Raw genomic sequence first — 8,342 nt, forward strand, 5'->3', positions numbered from 1 at the left:
AAATCATTCAATGGAAGTAGTGTGAACTAAACAAGAAGAAGATAGTTATAATTAGTCCATCTTATAAAGCAGGGGAATTTTAGTAGCTTAATTGGTTGACTATTTAAATTTTCACTTTGTTGATAATGGTTCGATTCTCCACATTATAATCTGCTCGAAGAAGCTATAATTGCATATGACATGAGAAGTGATAATCTAACAACATTACTCATCCTGCCAGATATAAGTACAAATACTGAAGCTCACTTTACAATACCATTGTTCACATAGAAAATAATATCCATCTTTATGTAATTACCTTATATTTTTCTTCTTTTAATTTTGTGATTATAATGGGATTGGTCTAGAAGTCCAATTACGGGTTCATGTGTAAGAAATCACCTAAATATTTGATTGCAAACTCAATCATTTTTATTATAATATATAAAATATTAACTTGAATTTGATGTTCAAACTCATAATTTTTTATTAATTCTAAATTTGCCTTTGAGGATCGGTGAAGGAAAATGGAGATGGTAAGAACTGAATCCATTCTTATTATGTTTAATATCACTAAATTGTGAACACTTGTAGATATTACTTCTGTTATATATATAATAAAAGTAGTTGTGTCATTAATGTAAGGTTCTTCATAATAATCTATCTCTTCACTAGTGATTAAAGTTCAAAATGCAACTATGTACTGTTCCCTCCATCTCACTAGCTCTTCATTACAATAAAAATGAATGGACTATATATTAAATGGGTTCTTGCTAGCGTTTTCTTATATCTCTTTCTGGGAGCTCTCATCTTTTTCCATCTTTGATGACTCGAATCCACAATCTTATAATTAAAGGTCATAAATGTGAAGGTGCTTACCATCTTAGTAGTTAGGGCTCATGCTAGTGTAACCCCATAGGCACTGCCAAATTATTCTCCTACACCCTAACCCTAATAACTAGGGTGCGCACCGGTCGATTTGATTCGATTTTAAGTATTATCGATTCGATTTATTGGTTTTTCATTCTTTTTAAATACGCTAAATCGATAACCAAATCAATAAAATATTTGTTATCGGTTTTTGATTTTTAACGATTCGTTTTTCGGTTTAACCAATAAGAAAATGCTTTTAAAATAAAGATATGACTTCTTCAACAATTTGACGCGATACAGGCATACACCGAAGCAAGTAAATCAGAAGTTCTTGTTGTGAATACTCACAATAATCATAGCCCTAGCCGTCGCCCTAACCCTTGTCGTTGTTGTTGCAATCCTTAGCCGATGGAGTTCTTAGTTCTTTAATTTAGATTTTGACATCGTGAACCTAAAGTAATACTAAAGCCTAAAGGGTAGATACAATGTGAATTGTAAAGTAGTGTGAATTGTGAATTGTGTAGGGTACTGATAATCTTATATAGTGATTATATTAATATCTTTTGTTTGATACTTTGATATTTATGTATGAGTAAAAATTAAAATAGTAAATTATTATAGTCTTAACGGTTATCGATTTACCCAATATTAAAAACCAATACCTAACCGATAACTCAATAATTTTTTTTATAAAATCATTAAATAACCGTTAACCCAATAATCCAATAACAATAAATCAATAACACTTTTTTCAATTTTATATATCAGTCGGTTGATTTCTGCACACATCTACTAATAACAAGTCAAACAGAAAGTAGTAATATATAAAGTATCTTTTCACACCAAAAAAGGAAAAAAGAAACAAAATTTATTGCTCTTTCTGGGGTGGCTTAATCATAAGGCAAACTTATTAAGTCCAGCTCCTCTTCATTTTCTCCGAGTTCTTAATTGGATGGAAGACATGTGTCATGGTTTAAAGATAATGGTTGAAATTTAACTAATTAAAGTAAGGTCCTAATCATGGTTAGGAGTAGGGCTGTACAGGACAAACCGATAAACCGCATCAAACCGACAAACCGAATCAAACCGGAAAAAAAACCCGACTAGTGGTTTGGTTTGACTTGGTTTGGTGTTTGAAAAAAAAACCCGACCATTATAGGGTTGGTTTGATTTTAACTAAAAAAAGTCAAACCGAACCCAAACCAACCCGATTATAGATATACTACTTTTAAATTATGTTATACATAAAAATATTTATTAAAATATAATTTATAAATATTTTTTAAAATTTTTTCATAATTTTTGTTTTCTTTCTTACATTTAGATTTGGACTTGAGTAGCCCATCTAAATAATATACAAAAAAAACTTATCTTATAAAGTTATATTATAAAGTTAAAACTTCAAACAGTGTTGTGCCTCCATCTTATATGTTGATATTTTGTACTAGAACTCTTTTTAAGAAGCACTGTTTTGTGCTTTTTATTAGATACTATGAGAAACCCAAAAAACTCCGAAAAAACCCAAAAAACCCGAGAAGTCCGAAAAACCCGAAAAACCCGAAAAAACCCGAAAAACCCGAGAAAAATTGATATCAAAAAACCCGACTTTTATTGGTTTGGTTTGGTTTATAGATTTAATAACCCGACACAAATGATTTGGTTTGGTTTGTAAAAAATCCGAACCAACCCGGTCCATTTACACCCCTAGTTAGGAGTTAAGACTTAGGATAATACATTTTTCATATATTTGCTTAATTCCAATTTTTTTGGCAAACCCTACAATTTTAGCAAACCATTCTTTCATTCATAAATACTTAAATACTTTTTGTTTGCAACTTAGTTATAATTGACTCTCTTTTTCATTTGAATTGTTTTTTAAAAAAACATGTAGGAATGAATGCCATTGCATTGGTACAACATTTTGGAAAGCCCGGCGTATTTTTACTGATGACTTGTAATCCATCATGGCCTTGGCCTGAAATAGAAGAACATTTACATCCAACGGATGAAGTCCAAGACAGACCTGATTTAGTTGGTAGAGTATTTAGAGCAAAAAATAAAGGAACTTAAAGCAGATATTCAGAAAAATAATATATTTGGAAAAGTTGCAGATTTTGTGTTCTAATTATTCTACTTATGGATAGATGTAAATTACTAACACCAGAAGCGTATGATAAAATAGGATTTAGAGACTTTAAAATAGGAAGCTTCAGGTGGTGGCCTTCCTAAAGGGAGAATTTGGCGAGTGAACACTAGTTCCAACAACTTGTATTTGTTTATTAGTGTTAATAGGAGTTTAGAGACTTTAATGTACTTGTATTCAAACTTACCAGTGCATCTAGGAGTTGTCCATCCAATTTATCAATAGTAGAACTCATCATCGCGTGTTTACGATGAAACTTTTTAGTAAGATCGATTTATTGGAAACCAAATGCAGAACAGTACCTTCCTTTCACAAAACAGGATTTCATTCCTTCAACATCCTTGTGTGGCTCGCCTAAACTTTGAAGCTTGTTACTCAGATTCACACTTGGTAGTAGTTACACTCTGCACTAGATTTTTCGTGCGAAAATGATAATGCATCATATTTATTTATTTTTACTGTTTGTTGATCAGCATTTTGATTAATAGGACTCCTATTAATTGGCGATCCAATCCTTATACAGCCAAGTTTTTTACTTGTCACAACAGTCCACTCTCCTTCAATATAATCTTCATTAGCCTTGCTTTTACCTTTGAGAAGATTTCTGACCAAACCTTCTGTCACGCCCCGGGAGGGTACCCTAGACGTAACCGGTACTCAGAAATCATTTCTGGCTCCCAAGCGAACCACATAGCCTGATCACACATCCGTTCATTCATTCAATCAGCAGAAGATTTAAAAATAAAGAAATAATTTAGCGGGCAATCCAAATTAACGCTCTAACTCAAGAAAGAAAGGCCATGAGCCAACAAATCAAACTCCGATCTTTGTCATTAAAATAATTTGACAAAATATTTCAAGAAAAGAAAATACTCAATCGACCCATCACTATCTAGTCTATGAAGCCTCTATCACTACGATCTACTTGGTGCCAATGACATGTTCATGGCTACCTCAAACCAAAATGAAAAGGGCTAACTCGATGCAAGAATGATATAAGTGGTGTCCTCCGAATGTAGGAAAGGACTCACCAATACGCTGAGTGTGTATAGATCCTTGATGATGCTCCTATTAACGATCTCCTAAACCTGTCTCTGCATCATGAAACGATGCAGGTCAAAATGGACGTCAGTACATGGAATGTACGAGTATGTAAGATGGCAGAATGGAACATACCTCAAGGAACAATAACATCGGTCCACACATCTCAAATCAGAAAGATAAGAGAGACTCAAATAAGGCGTCATAAGTCTAAAGTAAGAATACATTTTTTAGACAAAGATCAAACATAAACCATATAGTCCAATCTAATCAGATACATTCAACTCAACATTCAACTTAACAATCAGCTCAAAGGACTCAACTCAGTAAATATGCAAATTAAATTATGCAACGTTTTACAATTCAACTCAAAGGACTCAACTCAATAAATATATAACAACTCACTCAAGTGTCCTAAGTCTAAACAAGGATATGATTTAGACGGGACCAATCACATACCATTCAACTCACTCTGACTCAGAGTACTATCAAGACCTATTTGGGAGTTTCTCTTAACCGACAACCATCGCTTATGAGCCAGTGAAAGTACAACAAACCGACGTTGTTGCCGCATCCGTTCATACTTTGCCAGGGTATGAACGAATCAACCAATCATGGATCCAATCCAACCAGGTCCTATAATGTCAGGATAAAACTCTCGGGGAAGCATTCGACTTTAACGGTTCCATCCCCCCTACGTTTGGCGACGCAGTTATATGGGTTCGAGTATGGGCTATACTCTTGCCCAATTCGGTGCTCGATACTCCTCCCAAGACTCAATGCTCATAAAAATCCATCCAATCAACTCAATCAAATCATATCGACAAGTCTCATTACAACCTTGTCAACTCATCAACTCTATCATGATCAAATCTCTCTCAATCACACCATCCGATCAATCTCGATCATATCTTTCAAAGAAATCTAAATTCACATTTATAGCAACATATAGGCATAACCAATCATTTTCTTCATCCATTTGAGAAATCTTTGAGACTCATCACAACTTCAAGACTTTAAATCGACGCTTTATAAAAAGCAACATTTTTAAGAAAATAACATCTTTTATCATAATCTACATAATTAAGAAGATCAACCAAACATATTTAACAACTTATCTTCATCAACTCATACTCACATAAAGGCCCATTTTAGGACTCCTTAACTCAACAACATCAACACATATAGAGTCAAACAAAATAGGGGACAAAGCTCATACAAACATAATCACATGGTTAAAGAGATCAATAAGACATATTAACAAGTAAAATGCTCAACTCATTTATAATCAAAATACTCGTGTTCAAAATAGTTAAAAGACTCATCGACTCAACTCATGCTTAAACTCTTTTTAAATCATAGATGAAAATAATCATTTCTTAAACTCAAAAATAATGTATAAATAGTTTAGGCAAAAATGCTCACAAATCATTTATTTAAAATTCCTTCTCAAAAGATCCTTTATTTTTCAAAAATACTCATAAGATGTAATGACCTTGAGGGTGATTTTCAAAAATTTGTACAAAACACGCGTGAACAGTAACACGCGTGAACAGTAACTTTTTGGGCAGAAAATGCCCCTTTCTTCCCATTTCAATATTTTTCATCATTTGTTTGAGTTCTTGAACTCCTTGAGGTGATTTGAGAAGAGATTTTCGAGGAAAAGTGTTGGGTAAGTGATTTTTGACCTAAAACCTTCCTTTTTCATTAAGTTTTTGACAATTTTAACTCTTAAATTTTAGTTTCAAACCTCAAAAATCTTTGTTTCTTCCCTAATCCAAATTTAAGGAAAATTGTGATTTCCAACTCGTTTTGAGCTCTATTTTTATGGGTTTTTCAACCATGAGTTCCTTATTACCAATAGAATGGGATTGTTCAATAAATTTCCAGATTTGACCCTTTTCGAAAATAGTTAATTTTTGGACCATTTTACCCCCAGTTCCGAAACCTATTAATATGGGTGTCATTGGACTCCTTGTGACGTGTATGTTTCATTGTTGATAGTGGGTTGTCATTCCGAGCGCTGAATTCGAGAGTTGCTTGTCCGATGGAGGTATTCGAGTGCGGTTTCGGCAATTGAGGTAGGTTTGGCTATCTTTCTTTGAGATTGAGATGGGATAATTAGTCATTCATATGTTATAGACTTTGGGATGGGGTTGTAGTATGAGTTGAGAATGTTATATATATTGTGATGCCCGTGTGGGGGCTTATTTATTAATGTGTTTCCGTGTGGGGGTTTATTCGTATTACATAGCCCGTGTGGGGGCCTTATTTGTTATCTTATTTGCTTTGACAGCATGTGATTTGTGATTTACCTAAGAGAGAGGCTTGAGTATATTATTTGACTTGTGATGCCGCCTGAGAGATTGAGTTGGGTGTTTTTTTTAGCATACTTGAGTATTGAAATATTGGTGAGAAAGGGGTGAATATTTAAAAGAAAGTGTTTCCTTCCCGTTACTATTTATTGAGGGTGAATATCATGTGTAGGTTAAGTTTTGAGAACTTTGAACCTTATACCACATGTGATTTGAATATTACTTCCATGCCATATGTGTTTTGATGCATTCATCCTCATTCATCATATCATGAAACATGGAAAGTTGAGAAATATGGAAATTCTTTTTGAGAAAGAAAATGAAACACCTTTAAACCTTTGTATCTTGAGTCCCTGACCGAGGCAGTTTTCTGGCAGGGTAGTGGATGCATTGTGATCTCAACCTTTGTATCTTGAGTCCCTGACCGAGGCGGTTTTCCGGTAGGATAGTGGATGCATTGTGATCCCTTAACCACGAGGAAGTGACAAGGATAATGAGATATTGTGATTCAGGTATATGGTCTGCGAGACCCCCATGGGCCCTGCTTGGTAGCACAGCTCAGCAGGTGTATACGACTGTCTGTGCGACAGTCTTGATTCCACCGTACCACCACATCATTGCATCATCATATTGCATTGCATTGCATTGATATTTGTGCTGCTTGAATTATATGGTTAATTGTGATTATGAGCTGTTATTATGGGTTTACTTTACTCGCGTCAATATATATATATAAACTGGCGGCACCGATGCCGAAGTGGGACTTTTCTGTATGCAGGTGGATGCGTTCCTTAGTTTATTTCATAGGTTTGATTAATTCCTTATACTCAGTCAGCTAAAACCTACTGAGTACATGTGAATTGTACTCACCCCTACTTCTGTGTCCCTTTTTGATGCAGATACTAGTCGGGGTACCCCACATGGCAGTTAATATTCTAGCGGATTGTGTATTCTCAGATTAGTGGTGAGGTCCCAGAATTCAGATCGTCACTAGTCTATCTTTATTTTTCAGTCTTTTGTATCATTCAGAGACTTATGTTGTATCTTCAGATTCGAACCTTGTATTAGATGCTCTTTATACTTATGACACCAGGTTTTGGGATAATTTCTTAATTGTTTTTTTTCTTTTTATTTAAATCGTGGCATCACTTTCCCCTTTGGGAGTCTTGTATAAGTTTTATTTTTAGGGTTACACATCAGATTAGGTTTTGAGATGTGTGCCATCATGACCTCAGTTTTTGGGTCGTGACAATTGGTATCAGAGCACCAGGTTTACCGATCTTATAAGTTAAAGAGCAGGGTGTCTAGTAGAGTCTTGCGGATCGGTACGTAGACGTCCGTACTTATCTTCGAGAGGCTACAAGATACTTAATAGGAGGATTTCCTTCTTTTTACTCCCTTCGTGCGATTTATTCATATCAAGTGTTGTATACCTCTGATCTATTCCTTCTACGCAGATGGTGAGGACTAGAGCCACAATTACTGAGGGTGAGGCTACACCTGCTGCTCGAGCCCCAGTACGCGGGCGAGGTAGAGGACGTGGTGGAGTCAGGGGACGAGGCCGAGCAAGGAGAGCGGCACCTGCTCGTGGACGAGCTAGAGAGCTATCACCTGAGCCCATGTATGAGCATGAGGATGACTTAGAGCAGAAGACTGAGGAGCAGAGGCTATCCCATTCTCCTGTGGTTCCTGATAGTGCTCCGATTCTTCAAGAGCTACTGGTTCGATTATTGGCTAGACTGGATGGTGCTCCTACCTCTGGTATTGTTTCAGGTACTATAGGTTCTCCTATCACAGTTGGTGCTACACCGTCAGTTCAGGAGCCTAGTGTAGGATTTCAGACTCCTAGTTCATCTTCAATGCCTTCTATTGCACCTTCAAGATTTGCAGCTCCGTCAGTTTTTGCTAATGCGGCCATGTCGGTAGCTGAGCAGAAGAGTTTCAAGAGGTTCGTTCGATTGGCACCTCCAAGGTTTGATGGTAAAGCCGGA

At 35.6% G+C, this 8,342-nt stretch overlaps 1 long non-coding RNA gene across 1 annotated transcript; it reads left to right on the plus strand.

The window, feature by feature from the left end:
• The first annotated feature begins 5,975 nt into the window (after positions 1-5,975).
• LOC129901291 (uncharacterized) lies at positions 5,976-7,464 on the plus strand. The gene is made up of 2 exons (XR_008769805.1): positions 5,976-6,117; positions 7,251-7,464. It is a non-coding gene; the product is annotated as an uncharacterized LOC129901291 (long non-coding RNA).
• The last annotated feature ends 878 nt before the right edge of the window (positions 7,465-8,342 follow it).

The sequence above is a fragment of the Solanum dulcamara genome, chromosome 8, assembly GCF_947179165.1.
Source record: "Solanum dulcamara chromosome 8, daSolDulc1.2, whole genome shotgun sequence".
In the NCBI taxonomy this organism is placed as follows: Eukaryota; Viridiplantae; Streptophyta; class Magnoliopsida; order Solanales; family Solanaceae; genus Solanum; species Solanum dulcamara.